We start from the raw sequence: 18748 nt of genomic DNA on the forward strand, positions 1-18748 counted from the left end.
AACAGATAGAGAACTGGAAAATTCACAAATATATAGAAATTAAACAACAAACTCTTAAACAATCAGTGGGTCAAAGAAGAAATTGCAAGGGATCTTGAGATGAATGAAACTGAGAACACAAGGTATCAAAGCTTGTGGAATGCAGTGAAGGCAGTGCTGTGAGGGAAATTTATAGCCCTAAATGCTTACATTAAAAAAAAAAAAGAAAGAGTTAAAATAAGAACTAACTGCACACCTGGAAGAACTAGAAAAAGAGCAGTAAACGGATCCCAAAGGAAAGAAATAACAAAGATTAGAGTGGAAATCAATGAAATTGAGCATAGAAAAAAAAAGAAAACAGAAGGAGTGCAAGGGTAGTTCAGTGGTAGAATTCTCACCTGCCATGTGGGAGACACAGGTTTAATTCCCAGCCCATGCACTTCCCCACCAAAATAAAAAATTCAACAAAAGGTGCCATAATAATGGGATAGTCACATGGAAAAAGAATGAAATGTGACCCCCACCAAACAGCATATGAGAGAGAGAGAGAATTAAAACCAAAAGCTGGTTCATTGAGAAGATCAATAAGATGGACAAATCCTTAGCTAGACTGACAAAGACAAAAGCGAAGAAGGTTTGTGGCAGACACTGTGACCACTCTCCAAAACTGCTCCTGCCTTTCTTCCATCAGCCCCAGAATCCTGCGTGTTCTCTGGACACTTCGCCACCAAGAACGAGACACACTCCCCAGCTTTCCTCGCAGGTGGGTTTGGCCATGTGACCAATTCTGGCTGATGGGATATGAGAGGAAATGTGTCCAACTTCCAGGGTGTCCCATGGAGGAGAGTGTCATGCCCATCCCCTCTCCTCTGCCCCATCGGCTAGAATGCCAGGACCCAGTGCAGCCATCTCAGACCACGAGAGGCAAGTCAGGAGCAAGGAGACAGAGCAGCAAACCAAGGTCCCCACAACACCTACAAGGCCCAAGTGATCTGGTCTTGCATTGCTTCCCAGGCCTCATCTCCTGCTGCTCACCCACAGGCCACCAGGTCTGGCTGCGCTAGCTCTTATACCGTTTCTACACAAGCAGACACACCTTTGCCGCAGGGCCTTTGTACCAGCCAAACACTTTTGTCCCAGATATTCGCAGGACCCACTCCCTCAGTCTCTCCAGGTTTTATCTCAAATACCACCTCACCGATAGACACCTAGGATTGAAGGAGGTATGGCAGACAGACTGAGGGATGGCTGATTTGACTGAAGCAGAGGATGGGAGCATGCCAACTGAAGGAGCCAGGGAGGTAAAGCAGTAGAAGCTCAAGAAGTGTTTTCAGCAGGAGGACGACTTAAGTGATATCTGCCTCCAAGCACCCAGAGACATTTCTGAACCTTAGTGCCTCTTTCCAGCAGAGCTGCTCCTCTATCTCCATTGAGATGAGAAAAGACTGGAAACCTGTGGAATGGAGGCTTGCTACCATTACAATTCTTTTATTCATTGCCTCACAAATTAGTTGCAGGAACTTGCCCCGGAGACAAGGAGATGCAAATGCAAACTACATGGAATTGTAATAACATAAACATTATGAAACAATGCAATCCACTTGGGCCCCCTGTGGAGATATATCCCCATACTCCTTTCTGAATTGTCTTTATGGAACTTTCATAAAATTTGCCATTATTAAAACTGAGTAGCAATTATTTCTTTCTTTGGTTCACCAGTTGTGGGAACAAAAATTAATTGTGCTCTCCTTTTCTGGAGTTCATCAGATAGCAATGCGGCAAGAAGGCCTGGCGGGCCTGGGCCTGTGCTGCTAGAAGGAAGGTGGGAGAACTTGGGGTGTCACCACAGATGTGTTAGCAGAGGCAGAAGCGGTGGAGACAGTGGTGGCAGTGGAGCAGATGTGGCCACAGACTCACAAGTGTCAGGAAGTCAAGTCATTACGGTCTGTTGACATAACGTCTGCCAGCCGTGTGAGGGCCATCCCTGTAAATTAGATTTAATATTGATCAGTCCTTTCACAATTAGCACCAGGAGAACATTGAAGAAAGGGTTCTTCATCAAAACTGGCTTTTAAGATTCTGCTTTCTAATTAACATATAAGAACAGAAACCCAGGGCCTGCCTGGCCTACCCAGCGGAGCATAACTGTTTTTCTGCTCCCTGAGGGCAGAGGGGAGGTGACAGCCTTCCTAGTTTCTCTCGCAGGACGGTGCCTCCGCAGGGCAGCATGGAGGAGAGGGGAAGGGGGAAGGCACGCTGCGGCAGAACAGCACGCCTCTGTGCTCCTCTCCACCAACTCCAACCTCAGTCTGGAGCCTTGAAGAATCCCGTGTCCCTTCAGGCAAGTCTCGTGCCCCTTCAGGCAGACCTAATACTACTCAAGGATTACTGTGGCCTTTTGTGGGCTTTCCAGGCAGGGAACTCGCTGGGATCAGAGACCGTGGCCCAGTGTTCTTTGTACCCCCAGCACTACCCACATCACTTGTCCCTTAGTAGGAGGGTTGGGACTAGAGTGAGGCAGGCAAGGCTCCTTGGGCCCAGAATTGAAGGGAGCAGTCACCTCAGGGCCAACCTGTCTTGTACAGATCCTAGAATAAGTGCCTCCTTCAATTCTGCACCGAGGTGCCCTGTTTGTCTCACCCTCATCCTGCTTAGAAGGAATGTTTCATAGAGATGACATAAACAGATGAATGAAGGAAAGAGCACATGTTCCCACATACCAACCCCCAGCCGACACCTGTCAGGTGCTACTGCTGCCTTTGTCAACCTGGCCACACATGGGAAGGTCGAGGTAAGAAAGGTTTTAGAAATCTGCTTTACTAACAATAAACACAAAAAATAGCGCGCAAAAAATAGCCATCTCAAATATCCACGTTATCTCCCCTGCAAAGAGTCCTTCCTCTAAGCTTCATGGAGTCACAGGTCTTCAAAAGTAATTGCAAAACTCAAGTCCGACCAGAAACATCTGCTGCCCTAAAGTAAAAGACTAACCAGGGAGCTGAAAGGAAACAGGTCCAAGAGCTCAGCCTCCATTTATTAATTTACAAAGTCTGCTTCCTCCCGCTCCTTCTCATGTCTCCTAGGAAGAGACCGGTAGGTCTATGTTCCTGTGGGATTTTATTCTCTGTCCCCCCGAGGCATTATTTCATATACAATAGATGCCTTTCCAAAGGGGGAGAACATTTTTCCCCTTGACTATAACCCTCCCATTTAATTCCAGCCTCCTCCTTCAACTTCAATAGGTTTCTTCCTTTGGAACTATAAGGCCTGCAACCCATCCCTCCTGTGTCCCATTTTACTGGACTTATCCATCCTTGGACACCTCACTGCAGCTATGGAATGTGTTTATGGAAGAAGACCACACAATTTAAACATTCAGTGTTTTATCACAAGCATAATGCATGCGATAGAGTATGCATACATGAAAAAGAGTCCAGATAATAAAGAACAAAAATTACTACCACTTATTGCTCGTTTACTGTGTGCCAAACCTTATTTCATTGTACCCTGCACTACTTAACTCGGTTTCCTCTCCTATGAAATGTGCTGCGGGATCTGAATAAACTTGTGCCTTATCTCCTCCAACTCTGTGGCACTGCAGTGGTTGCTATGGCTCTGAGGAGCGCAGGGCCCAGCTTCGTCACCCTCAGCATGGACGCTGTGTTCCTCCCTGCCCAGCGCCCATGCCCCTCTCCTAGAAAAGGCCCCTCGGTCCGTGTGCACTGGTGGGCCTGACCCACGGTGGCTTCAGAATGGCAGGAAATCCCCCAGGCTGTGACTGCTCAAGCACAGGCACAGGTTGACGCCAGCATGGCGAGAGGCTCGTCCGGGCCAGGAGTGAGGATGGTGAGAGAGGGGACTCCTTTTCCCAGCAGGCTGGGCCTAACCCGGGTGTGGCTGAGGGGCCATTGGGCAGCATGCAGGAAGGGCCTGCCTGCAGAAAGGAGACCTGGAGTGCGGTGGAGAAAGATCCTAAACGCCTTGCATGCCCTTCTGGAGCCTTCTAAGACAGAAGTCAGACTTTTTAGTTATATGAACCTTTTTTGTTTCTTACTTAAGCCAATGTGTAATATAGGATAAACCCATTCCCATTAGTTCCTGAAGCACTGACTTAAATCAATCGGAGGGTAGCAACTTCCATTAACCCAACTTGTTTTTACGATCAGATCTATCGGGGAAGCATCCAAGTGATCGGTCCAAGTTGACCCCAACACAGGCAACTGCCTATTTCCTCCCACATTAGCCCCAAGGGCAAGGGGCTAGGACGGAGGAGACCCCGTGGCCTTGCGACTGACAGCAACCTCAGGACAGAGAACATCGGAGTTTTGATGATTCCCTCCTGATGGGATTCACCTGCAAATAGAAACCAAGTTGTTCGGCCTCAGGTGGCAAGGCCAGGGCAAGGCCAGGGCAAGGCCAGGGGCCCAAGCGCTGGGGTGTTTTATTTTGCACTCCAGAATGGCTGAGACTAGGTAGGCGGCACCTCCACGCCCAGGAGCTGCCGAGGCTAATGAACGCTGAAACGAGCCAGGAGCTGGCGTGCTGGGCGAGAGGAAGCGGATGGGCTGCAAGTGTGGCTGCTGCAGGGGGCCCTCTCTAATTGTACGAGCAGTCACGCTGGCACGGGGCAGGGGGCTGGACGCTTGGCAGAAGTAGAATGTTGCCTAAATGAGACCGAGCAGAGCTTTTTTAAACTCCTCGCTGGGTCAGTAAGACCTGACCGGTCCAAGGACAGGGGCGATGCTAAAATGGCTTTTTACATAACTCCTCAGCCCCGTAGAGCAGATTCCATGACAAAGTCGCAGATGCATCACGACAGCGGAGGGTACAAGGGTACCCCTCAAGGACCTGCAGGCAGACGGAGCACAACCGTCTATGATGTCTTTAAGTACTTCTGGTTCTAGTTAAGTCTTCCTCTCAATGTCTGCCATTTCTCTCCCTTTGCTTCTTACAGCCGAGGCATCTCCTGCTGAACAGCATTAGTGAGAGGCAATGCTGGCTCGGGTAACACATTTTTAATGATGTGAAACAAAGCTTTAATCGCCATAGTTATTTACAAAATAATGTCTTCCTTGCATTTGGTTTAATAGCACTTTGTCCACAGTTTTCATCAAAACAACCACCCATTTGACTTACTGGAAGATTATATTAAATGTCAGGAAGTCTCAGCAGACTCATAAAGTACTTCCTTGCCAATTAGGGTTTTAATTTTGGATGGGGAAATAATAAATACAATAATTATTGAACACTGTGACATTAACTGATAAAGATACCTGCTTTCCTTAAATTATCAATTTCACGCTGTCATAAAAAATAGATTAGCGACAATTTAATCCCACATCTGGTAACCTTTAAGTAACATCGTAACACTGCACAGCTTTGTCATTAGAATGTCATCAGTCTTTTCACTAAAAGAAATGATACCTAACTACTCCATGTTAAAATGGTCTCCAAAGTTTTCTAATGTTTAGTATCTGGTAACAAATCTAGAGGAGTATAAAGAGCCAGATGTGCTGGGCAATTTTGCCAGCAGCAATTTTTAATGTAATCCTATTATAATTTACCATGTGAAAGAAGATTAGGTAGAGTCAAAATCATAATACCATAATGTACTTTGTGCCCATTGGGGAAACTGTTCACTACCATACCCTCTTGGTGGGGAGATAAATTACTACAAGCATTAGCAGGATCAATTGTCACCTATCCTACCGATATATTTATGCATGGGCACAAAGGGCTGTTCGTTTCAGCATCGTTTGCAATGGTAAACATTAAAATTGTAAACAACCTAAATCTCTATTAAAACAGGAATGGTTAAATAAATTGATATATCTGCATAACGGCGTATTATGCAGCCATTCAAATAGAACGAGCTGCCAAATGTTCTGACATGGTCGGTTCTTCATGCTACACTGTTAACCCAAAAAGCAGGCTGCAGAGCAGCACTTAGATTGTGGCGTTGCTTCCAAAGACAATCGCGGCATCGTTTATAAGGACGTGCATTGCATGCAGAGACACGGTTAGCAGCCATCCTTATGAAGTGGAATTGGGATGGAGTTGTAGAAAGTGGAGAAGACACTTTTTTTCACTTTTTATTTTAAATATGTCTGCATTGTATAAAGAACACATGAATGTAGTAATTTTTAAACTTAGGAAATACTTTAAAGAAAGATAAGCCCAGTATCAGAGAGGCTGAGGAGACTTCATGGCCAATTAATCCATCCCCCTGCTTTCACAGAAACGCTGAGCCAGATTGCTGTGTGCTCCTGGTAGGTGTCCCCCCACCCCACTCCCACAGGTCCCCAAGGAAGACGATGTCCCAGTCTCCTTCCCCAGCACTGCTTCTGTCTCGAGACCCTGACCGCCAGGAGGTGCCTTCCACAAAATGAGTGCCGGCCTCCCAGGGCTGCCCTGGGGAAGGAAAGCCAGCAGAGTGTTCTGTTCCCTAGCATAAATTACACCATTTGATTTGGTCTTATCTCATTTTTAAAATTCACGCATTTTGCATCTTTGCTTTTCCTTTGCAAAATTGTCTCCTTGTTAAGGGCCCTAAAATGTCTACTAGTTAAGGCTACCAAGGAATGTGACTCAGCTTTCTGGTCATCAGCTTCATGCTCAACCTTGGCTCTACTTTGACCTTTAAGTACAGATTTGATTGGGCCAACATTTGAGAAAGAGGAAAGGGAAGCAGTGGCAGGGGGTAACAGACAGGGCCACTGGAGACTTGCAACCCTGCTCCAAGTCCAGCTCCATCACCTGGGAACTGCAGGAGCTAAGCAGGTGGCTGAACCTTCTTGTGTCTGTGTTTCATTTGTAAATGGAAAGGTTAATACTACACCCCAGCTCATGGTGGGTTGGGAGGAGGAAATGAGTTCATGCTTGAAAAGTGTCTAGAACCCAGGCCTGTTCCAACCATCCCCTCCTCTCTCCCACATTATCAAAGTTTCTTTCTTTAATGGCTTATTCCCATCATATAAAAATGCTTTTTTCTCCCATCTAAGTAAACAAACAAACAATCCCACCTACCACTCCCTTACCACTTTTTTTTCTCCTTAGAAGCAAATTCCTTGAAACATCTATGCTCACCGGCTCCAATTTCTGTCCTCCCTTTTTTTCCCCAAATCCCACTCCAGTCCAGATTTCAACTTGAATGCAGGTCTGTCCACCTACCATGCGGAATATCTTAACCACTGCTCCCTACTCCTTCTCCTAATGCAATTCAACTACTTAGAGAGTGACATATTGACTTGGCCCCTTTCTCCATCCTTGTTTTAGAATTCCACAGTACCAACGATTTAGCCAAATGTCACAAACTGAGCAGCGCTCCAACTTTATATCCTCAAAATTTAAGTGTAGTCCTGTGTGAAATGATGGATGGGGTCATAAGTCCTTACGTTTCCTTCAAGCTTTGTGACTTTATTATTGAGCTCCAAATAACCTTCTACTTCTGAGAGCGGTGTTTCAGTTTGTTTATTCTTGCTGTGAGGGACTCTATCGCTCCCTCTTGCCCAACTTATTAGCTTTGGTCATAAACAGCAATCAGTGAAACATGAGGGTTTTTATGAGATAGTTAATTCCAGTTTGGAACTCTTTGGTATTTTGGAAAAATTTTAATGTCAGCATACTTGCTTTTGCATCCGTGAACACAATTTTGTTTGGTTGCTCCTATTTTATGGGCAAGATGAATTTTAGTCAGGACATTGCTAAAAGAATAGACTCTTAAATTTAGGATAATAGGTCAAGAAATAATTTCTCGGGGACTTCCTGGAAGATGGCGGCTTAGTAAGACGCGCGGATCTTAGTTTCTTCTCCAGGACACCTACTAGGGGAGTAGAAACGATACAGAAAGCGCCCAAAGCCACAACAGAGATAAAAAAGACAGCGTACCCCATCCTGGAACGGCTGGCTGGCTGAGAGAAGCAGCTCGGGTGAGATCGCCGAGGCGCGCGGGCCTTACCGGGCGGGGTGGCAAGCGGCCGGAGTTACTCCCTTCCCCCTTGCCGGGCCGGCTGGGAGAATTGGAGAGGCGGTCCCCTGAAACAAAGACGGCTGGCGCCCACACCACGCGCAGCCCCCGGACCAACTGAGAGAATTGGATCGGAAACCCCCAGGCCGCGGAGAACGGTGACCCCGTGACTCCCGGGGAACGTGCACTCTCTCGGGCGGGCCGCTGCCGCTGGCGCCCTCCCGCCACGCTTGTTGCCCAGGGCCGACTAGGAAATTCGGACGGGCTCTTTCCCTGGCTGCGGCGACCAGCAACCCTCCCTGCATTCGGACCCCGGGCCGGCTCAAGCCGCTTCGGCTAGCGAACCCCCAGGACGGCGAGAGTTTTCCAAAGTTTAAGGTCCCACAGCACCTTTTACTGGTGGGACCCGCAGACAAACGTGTGCCACGAGCGCCACCTACTGGGCAGGATAAGAAAAACAGAACCCAGAGATTTCACAGAAAAATATTACAACCTTGCTGGGTCCAACACCAAGAGAAATCTGAATAAATGCCCAGACGCCAGCAGCAGAAGATAACTGTCCACGCTCAAAAGATTGAGAATATGGCTCAGTCAAAGGAACAAACCAATAGCTCAAATGAGACACAAGAGCTGAGACAACTAATGCTGAATATACGAACAGAAATGGAAAATCTCTTCAAAAATGAAATCGATAAATTGAGGGAGGAGATGAAGAGGACATGGGCTGAACATAAAGAAGAAATAGAAAAACTGAAAAAACAAATCGCAGAACTTATGGAAGTGAAGGATAAAGTAGCAAACATAGAAAAAATAATGGATAGCTACAATGATAGATTTAAAGAGACAGAAGATAGAATTAGTGATTTGGAGGATGGAACATCTGAATTCCAAAAAGAAACAGAAACTATAGGGAAAAGAATGGAAAAATTTGAACAGGGTATCAGGGAACTCAAGGACAATATGAACCGCACAAATATACGTGTTGTGGGTGTCCCAGAAGGAGAAGAGAAGGGAAAAGGAGGAGAAAAACTAATGGAAGAAATTATCACTGATATTTCCCAACTCTTATGAAAGACCTAAAATTACAGATCCAAGAAGTGCAGCGCACCCCAAAGAGATTAGACCCAAATAGGCGTTCTCCAAGACACTTACTAGTTAGAATGTCAGAGGTCAAAGAGAAAGAGAAGATCTTGAAAGCAGCAAGAGAAAAACAATCCATTACATACAAGGGAAACCCAATAAGACTTTGTGTAGATTTCTCAGCAGAAACCATGGAAGCTAGAAGACAGTGGGATGATATATTTAAAATACTAAAAGAGAAAAACTGCCAACCAAGACTCCTATATCCAGCAAAATTATCCTTCAAAAATGAGGGAGAAATTAAAACATTCTCAGACAAAAAGTCACTGAAAGAATTTGTGACCAAGAGACCAACTCTGCAAGAAATACTAAAGGGAGCACTAGAGTCAGATACAAAAAGACAGAAGAGAGAGATATGGAAAAGAGTGTAGAAAGAAGGAAAATCAGATATGATATATATAATACAAAAGGCAAAATGTTAGAGGAAAATATTATCCAAACAGTAATAACACTAAATGTCAATGGACTGAATTCCCCAATCAAAAGACATAGATTGGCAGAATGGATTAAAAAACAAGATCCTTCTATATGCTGTCTACAGGAAACACATCTTAGACCCAAAGATAAACATAGGTTGAAAGTGAAAGGTTGGGAAAAGATATTTCATGCAAATAACAACCAGAAAAGAGCAGGAGTGGCTATACTAATATCCAACAAATTAGACTTCAAATGTAAAATAGTTAAAAGAGACAAAGAAGGACACTATATACTAATAAAAGGAACAATTAAACAAGAAGACATAACAATCATAAATATTTACACACCGAATCAGAATGCCCCAAAATACGTGAGGAATATACTGCAAACACTGAAAAGGGAAATAGACTCATATACCATAATAGTTGGAGACTTCAACTCACTACTCTCAACAAGGGACAGAACATCTAGACAGAGGATCAACAAAGAAATAGAGAATCTGAATATTACTATAAATGAACTAGACTTAATAGACATTTATAGGACATTACATCCCACAACAGCAGGATACACCTTTTTCTCAAGTGCTCATGGATCATTCTCAAAGATAGACCATATGCTGGGTCACAAAGCAAGTCTTAACAAATTTAAAAAGATTGAAATCTTACACAACACTTTCTCGGACCATAAAGGAATGATGTTGGAAATCAATAATAGGCAGAGTGCCAGAAAATTCACAAATACATGGAGGCTCAACAACACACTCCTAAACAACGACTGGGTCAAAGAAGAAATTGCAAGAGAAATTAGCAAATACCTCGAGGCGAATGAAAATGAAAACACAACATATCAAAACTTATGGGACGCAGCAAAGGCAGTGCTAAGAGGGAAATTTATTGCTCTAAATGCCTATATCAGAAAAGAAGAAAAGGCAAAAATTCAGGAATTAACTATCCATTTGGAAGAACTGGAGAAAGAACAGCAAGCTAACCCCAAAGCAAGCAAAAGGAAAGAAATAACAAAGATTAGAGCACAAATAAATGAAATTGAAAACATGAAAACAATAGAGAAAATCAATAAGTCCAGAAGTTGGTTCTATGAGAAAATCAATAAGATTGATGGGCCCTTAGCAAGATTGACAAAAAGAAGAAGAGAGAGGATGCAAATAAATAAGATCAGAAATGGAAGAGGAGACATAACTACTGACCTCACAGAAATAAAGGAGGTAATAACAGGATACTATGAACAACTTTACGCTAATAAATACAACAATTTAGAGGAAATGGACGGGTTCCTGGAAAGACATGAACAACCAACTTTGACTCAAGAAGACATAGATGACCTCAACAAACCAATCACAAGTAAAGAAATTGAATTAGTCATTCAAAAGCTTCCTAAAAAGAAAAGTCCAGGACCAGATGGCTTCACATGTGAATTCTACCAAACGTTCCAGAAAGAATTAGTACCAATTCTCTTCAAACTCTTCAAAAAAATCGAAGTGGAGGGAAAACTACCTAATTCATTCTATGAAGCCAACATCACCCTCATACCAAAACCAGGCAAGGATATTACAAAAAAAGAAAACTACAGACCAATCTCTCTAATGAATACAGATGCAAAAATCCTCAATAAAATTCTAGCAAATCGTATCCAACAACACATTAAAAGAATTATACATCATGACCAAGTAGGATTCATCCCAGGTATGCAAGGATGGTTCAACATAAGAAAATCAATTAATGTAATACACCATATCAACAAATCAAAGCAGAAAAATCACATGATCATCTCAATTGATGCAGAGAAGGCATTCGACAAGATTCAACATCCTTTCCTGTTGAAAACACTTCAAAAGATAGGAATACAAGGGAACTTCCTTAAAATGATAGAGGGAATATATGAAAAACCCACAGCTAATATCATCCTCAATGGGGAAAAATTGAAAACTTTCCCCCTAAGATCAGGAACAAGACAAGGATGTCCACTATCACCACTATTATTCAACATTGTGTTGGAGGTTCTAGCCAGAGCAATTAGACAAGAAAAAGAAATACAAGGCATCAAAATTGGAAAGGAAGAAGTAAAACTATCACTGTTTGCAGACGATATGATACTATATGTCGAAAACCCGGAAAAATCCACAACAAAACTACTAGAGCTAATAAATGAGTACAGCAAAGTAGCAGGTTACAAGATCAACATTCAAAAATCTGTAGCATTTCTATACACTAGCAATGAACAAGCGGAGGGGGAAATCAAGAAACGAATCCCATTTACAATTGCAACTAAAAGAATAAAATACCTAGGAATAAATTTAACTAAAGAGACAAAAAACCTATATAAAGAAAACTACAAAAAACTGCTAAAAGAAATCACAGAAGACCTAAATAGATGGAAGGGCATACCGTGTTCATGGATTGGAAGACTAAATATAGTTAAGATGTCAATCCTACCTAAATTGATTTACAGATTCAATGCAATACCAATCAAAATCCCAACAACTTATTTTTCAGAAATAGAAAAACCAATAAGCAAATTTATCTGGAAGGGCAGGGTGCCCCGAATTGCTAAAAACATCTTGAGGAAAAAAAACGAAGCTGGAGGTCTCGCGCTGCCTGACTTTAAGGCATATTATGAAGTCACAGTGGTCAAAACAGCATGGTATTGGCATAAAGATAGATATATCGACCAATGGAATCGAATAGAGTGCTCAGATATAGACCCTCTCATCTATGGACATTTGATCTTTGATAAGGCAGTCAAGCCAACTCACCTGGGACAGAGCAGTCTCTTCAATAAATGGTGCCTAGAGAACTGGATATCCATATGCAAAAGAATGAAAGAAGACCCATCTCTCACACCCTATACAAAAGTTAACTCAAAATGGATCAAAGATCTAAACATTAGGTCTAAGACCATAAAACAGTTAGAGGAAAATGTTGGGAGATATCTTATGGATCTTACAACTGGAGGCGGTTTTATGGACCTTAAACCTAAAGCAAGAGCACTGAAGAAGGAAATAAATAAATGGGAACTCCTCAAAATTAAACACTTTTGTGCATCAAAGAACTTCATCAAGAAAGTAGAAAGACAGCCTACACAATGGGAGACAATATTTGGAAATGATATATCAGATAAAGGTCTAGTATCCAGAATTTATAAAGAGATTGTTCATCTCAACAACAAAAAGACAGCCAACCCAATTACAAAATGGGAAAAAGACTTGAACAGACACCTCTCAGAAGAGGAAATACGGATGGCCAAGAGGCACATGAAGAGATGCTCAATGTCCCTGGCCATTAGAGAAATGCAAATCAAAACCACAATGAGATATCATCTCACACCCACCAGAATGGCCATTATCAACAAAACAGAAAATGACAAGTGCTGGAGAGGATGCGGAGAAAGAGGCACACTTATCCACTGTTGGTGGGAATGTCAAAGGGTGCAACCACTGTGGAAGGCAGTTTGGCGGTTCCTCAAAAAGCTGAATATAGAATTGCCATACGACCCAGCAATACCATTGCTAGGTATCTACTCAAAGGAATTAAGGGCAAAGACACAAACGGACATTTGCACACCAATGTTTATAGCAGCATTATTTACAATTGCAAAGAGATGGAAACAGCCAAAATCTCCATCAACAGAAGAGTGGCTAAACAAACTGTGGTATATACATACGATGGAATATTATGCAGCTTTAAGACAAGATAAACTTATGAACCATGTAATAACATGGATGGACCTAGAGAATATTATGCTGAGTGAATCCAGCCAAAAACTAAAGGACAAATACTGTATGGTCCCACTGATGTGAATGGACATTCGAGAATAAACTTGAAATATGTCATTGGTAACAGAGTTCAGCAGGAGTTAGAAACAGGGTAAGACAATGGGTAATTGAAGCTGAAGGGATACAGACTGTGCAACAGGACTAGATACAAAAACTCAAAAATGGACAGCACAATAATACCTAATTGTAAAGTAATCATGTTAAAACACTGAATGAAGCTGCATCTGAGCTATAGGTTTTTGTTTTGTTTTGTTTTGTTTTGTTTTGATTTTACTATTATTACTTTTATTTTTTTCTCTATATTAACATTCTATATCTTTTTCGGTTATGTTGCTAGTTCTTCTAAACCAATGCAAATGTACTAAGAAATGATGATCATGCATCTATGTGATGATGTTAAGAACTAATGATTGCATGTGTAGAATGGTATGATCTCTAAATGTTGGGTTAATTTCTTTTTTTCTGTTAATTAAAAAAAAAAAAAAAGAGAAGGGATAATTGGAGATGAAGGGATACAGACTGTACAACGGGACTGGATATAAAAACTCAGAAATGGACAGCACAATACTACCCAATTGTAATGCAATTATGTTAAAACACTGAATGAAGCTGCATGTGAGGTATAGGTTTTTTGTTTTTGTTTTTTTTGTTTTTTTTTCTTTCTATTATTGTTTTAATTCTTATTCTGTTGTCTTTTTATTTCTTTTTCTAAATCGATGCAAATGTACTAAGAAATTATGAATATGCAACTATGTGATGTTATTAAGAATTACTGATTGTACATGTAGATTGGAATGATTTCTAATTGTTTTGTTAATTCTTTTTTCAATTAATAAAAAAAAAAAAAAGAAATAATTTCTCTTTCATAAACTGAACAGGGTCTGATTTTTTAAAACTGGTAGACTATTTAGGATCTAGGTGATAAAATTAAATTGGAATGTTTCAAGAAGGAAAGATATTTCAGAACTTCCCTAGGATTAGTGATGCTAAATCCATGACTCACAGTATTGATTTGGAGCCCCCCGTGTATTAAAATGCAGGAGTGAAAAGCAGATTCTGTAGGTGCCCTGAACATATCCTTTGCAGCATACCACTTCTTACATGTCAAGCATTACTGATTTGCAACTACCAGCTTCTACATCCTTTGTGCAAGGACTTTCTTTGGCCCCCAGGGTCTCTTCTGCCCTAGCACACAGGTCAGAAGTGTCAGGAAAGTGGAGTCCCCCTGGGACCAGCCCCCAACGAAGGACCCCCTGTTCCTTCACTCCACGGGACAACTCTCAGATGCCTGTTCTCTACTGGCCCCAGCAGGTCCCCGTAAAGTTCCAGTTCCCCATAGTGGTAACTTCCCGGATAAAAATATTTTCTATTAGTTGCTTTTGTTTTCCTATCTCAAGTCACCATTCTCTAACCAGTGTTTCCCAGGATCACCTACTAAATCATCCGCTTGCATCTGAATCCTTATGTCTGAGACAGCAGCCTGCATTTGGGACTTAGCTGTAAGACAGTCACGATGATGATACTAAGGATGAGTCATGCCTTCGTCAGCAGATGTCTGCAGAGTACCTAGTATGTTCCAAGCACTGTTCTTGTCTTGGGGAGATCCAGCAGTGACCAAATGAACAAAAATCTCTGCCTTCATGCAGCTTGCCTTCTCGTGGGGGAAGACAACAGATAAAATGAAAATATATATCATACAGCAGATTACGACAAATGCTATGGAGAAAAATGAAACCAAAAGCAGGATAGACACCGTCAGATTGGTGTGCAAAGGTCTCACCAAAGGAGTAAGGGCACAAAGCCCTGAAGGGGGTGGTGGGGTGGGGCTGAGAAAGCAAGGAAGAGTGCTAGTCTAGGCTGGAGAGAACAGGTGCAAAAGTCCTGCTAGAGCCCACCCTGGAATATTCCAGAACCAGCAGGCCCACTGAGACCGGAGTGGAGCAAGGAAGTGAGAAGGCAACAGAAATGAGATTTACTATTTGCTCATGCTTTACCGTTTACTATTGTTACTGTTATCAGTGCTACTGCTTAACAGATTTCTGTTGTTTCAACATTTTATTATGTAAATTAGAGAAAAGTTTAATTTTACAGTGAACACCCATATACGCCCCACCCGGATTCTACTATTTCCCTATACTTGCTTTTCATGAATCTGTCCTTCCGTTCACCCCACTGTCCCTCTATTGCTATCCACCTATAAAGCCATCGTATTTCCTTTTATGCATTATACACATATTGTTTCTAAACCTAACAATGTTGCAAGGTGGATGCGATAGCCCCATTTTACAGATGAGGAAACTGAGAGTCAGAGAGGTTGAATAACTCAACTAAGATGATAACAGAAACGCAGGGCTGAGAGAAGATTCCAGCCTGGGTCCATTCAAAGGCAGCGCTTACATCCTTTCCACTATTGGCACCTGCCAGTATTGTCAACAGAAAATGCTGAAGAACAGTTAAGGCATTGGCAAAAAGCTAGCCTGCTCTGGGGTGGGTGGTTTCCCCTCACTCTGCTCTGGGGTGGGTGGTTTCCCTTCACTCCTATCTGCATCTGAGATGGGGCTCCAGCAATATGTTGGTAAACGGTTGCCAACCATCTCTTTAGGTGGGGATGGAGCAAGAGGTAGGAGAAGCTCTGGTTCGAAACATTTGCCAATTAACATGATGTAAATAGTGCTATTGTGGCCGATTTCAAGCTGACAAACTGGCATCAAGCTGCACGATCTTGTGGGCTGGTACCTGTCGTCTCCAGCTCATCACTGTGAATATTTTAGACAAATACTGTGGATAACAAATATGACTAGTCCTTACAACCAGCACCAGATCCAGAACCAGTGCCCAGTACCCTGTACCCAGTGAGTACCAGGGAAATATAAGTGGGGTGGCGGTGGTGAGAATGAAAATCTGCTCCTTCCCATATACACCTAGATTCACACCCAGCATCAAATATCTGCCCATGCAGATTGGGTACAGCAAACTTCTCCATACATAATAAATAAACTCCTTTCTCTATGTAATTTATAGCTCTTGTATCATTTTGCATCTTTTTTCTATTTTCCTCCCCATCCCTGCAGCTCCCTGTATTGTTGACCACATTTTGCTTTCACAAGAACATTCCTAGTGTGTCCTGATATCCGAGAATACCATATTCTACCTAGGTAGATGCTATAAACCACTAAAGGTGCCCTGCTTTGAGAAGCTTGCCATTGCTCCTCCTTCTGAGCACCCCTCCTTAATTTCAACATCTCAGCTCTCCACACAGTTGTCTAGTGGTGCCCTAACCAGGTTCTGCCTGTTCCTTACCAGCAGACTGTCTAAGGGCCATCTGAAAGCTCGATTCTCCTTATTTTTCCCTCCTTCACATAAATTTTCCTCTGCAACCTCTGTTCCAGGAGCCTCACATGCCTGAGATAATGAACCCATCACCTAGAGCCCCCTTGTCTTCCAGAATCGACTGAGGTTTCCCCCACTGATTTGGGGTAGATGGCTCTAGATTCAGCTCTGCAAAGCATCCTTTGGTCATTTCCTCATTCCCAACACCCGCTTCTCACCCCATCATCTCCTGTATTTTTGGTCGATGCAAGGCATATCCCAGCAGTCTGTAGTGCAAATAATAATCATCTTTAACAGAACTGGGAGAAACAAAATCTGACACTTAAATACTTTAAAGTATCTTAGATGGTATAGCAAATCCCATTACCGTGCAACAAAGAACAGCTAATTGTTAAGAATTAATAATGAGATGTAAGTATAGATAATGGTTTAGCTGACACTGTCATGTTTTAGTACAATATGTTCTGAAATATTTGCTCCCTTGGGTTGTGAATTGTGCTATTTTTGTCACTAATAGGCCTATAGAAACCTAGTGGAAATGAGACGTTTTCTTAAGGAAAGTTATGCATTCTGAGATTTCTCTGATAAGGGGAAAGGGTCAATGTGCCTGTAGTTTCTGTGCTTCATTAAAATTCTGCTTCCGCACTGCATAATGTGAGTAATATTAATTTTCTAAACACTGGTGTACAGCAGCTGCTAACTAATTTCCATAACAGCATTCCTATTCTACAGGCATTTTAAAAAGGAGAAACATGAAGATGACTGCTAAATCTTTACAAAGAAGCCTCATCCTAACCCAGTTCTGAATCATTCCAGACCAAAAAAAGGAAAATATTAAGGATGCCGACTCCTAACCCATGGGAATATCTGCAACTGAGCCTTAGACCCAGGGGCTGGCATACCTGGAATGAGCTGTGGCTGCCGCATGCTCACTGGCTTGCTTCCTTCCTCTCAGTGCCTCCGTAGTGGCAAGGTTCATGTGGCCTGGACTAGCAAATAATCTCAGCATTTCCCCAGCCTCAGTCATATGAGTGCCCTCCTCGGCCATGCCACTGTGTTTCCAGAAAGCGTGGTAGTTGACCTTGTCCGTGGTGCTTCAGGGAGGGTGGCACAGCTGGTCCACTCTGGACATCTTGCCTTTCAGAGATGTGCTCTCTGGACATTCTCCATCTACCCTCCTCCAGGAAACACTGGGATGCCTACCCCGTCAGCATATAATTCCTAGTGTTTTATTTTATACGTTCACAGGCTGGACTTCTCTTCTCCTTCTGTCCTCTGCCAAGATGAGGAACTAGTGTCATGAACTTGACCATCACTAAAATGTCCCTTTAACTTTCTGGCAGATAGGCTATATTTTCCAATTTTCTCCTTGACTATATTTTCCAACTTTTCATTCATTGAGTTTGCAAGCCATCATCTTTATCTTTATATCCTGGCTCCAACAGGTCTCTAATTTTATCTTCCATGCCTCCTTCCCAAATACTCAGCAACCCCACTACACATGTCTATTTGCCACTCCCCCAAATAAACCATGTCTGCTCACTCCTCCAAGTCTTTACTAAAGTTGTCATTTCTGGCTAGATAACCCAAACCCCTGCAATCTGGTAAAATTTTACTCTTCATCCCTCTGCATATCCCATAGACAAAATGAATCACCATTTCCAAACTGTCTTAGCCTTTTGTCCACATCCACCAAGTCTGCAATTATCTTACTGTTGACTGGTTGGTTGTTGGCCGCTAATATGCAAATATTTTTCCTTTGATTTTGTGTGACTCTCCAAATGCATGAGCCAATGTTACACCCACTTTGCATGCACGGTGCTTGTAACATAGTAGGCGCTCCATAAATACTGTTGAATGGAATTTGCCCTCAAAATGGCCAAACTCAAGGATACATAAAAATAGGGGACCAAACATTTTGCCAACTCATATTTCCATAATTAAAGCTGGCAGCTGGTGTGGGAAAAAAAAAGAATGGTCTTTGCTCTTCTGGAGGCACCTCATCTGAACAACAGCTACTGCTTACTGATCATTTACCATCTACTTAGATTAGAAAGTAGCTCTACAAAAGGTTAGAGCTAGTCCTCACCAATAATCCTACCAGATGCATGATATTATTATTG

The 18748-nt window shown here is 42.5% G+C and overlaps 1 long non-coding RNA gene across 1 annotated transcript in view; it reads right to left on the reverse strand.

Moving 5' to 3' along the window:
• Positions 1–1451: 1451 nt before the first annotated feature.
• The window catches only part of LOC143642839 (uncharacterized), a 75486-nt gene continuing 58189 nt past the window's right edge, over positions 1452–18748 (reverse strand). The window contains exon 2 of the long non-coding RNA XR_013155939.1: positions 1452–1963. This is a non-coding gene — a long non-coding RNA (uncharacterized LOC143642839). The remainder of the gene's footprint in view (positions 1964–18748) is intronic.

Source organism: Tamandua tetradactyla, chromosome 7 (genome assembly GCF_023851605.1).
Source record: "Tamandua tetradactyla isolate mTamTet1 chromosome 7, mTamTet1.pri, whole genome shotgun sequence".
Taxonomy (NCBI): Eukaryota; Metazoa; Chordata; class Mammalia; order Pilosa; family Myrmecophagidae; genus Tamandua; species Tamandua tetradactyla.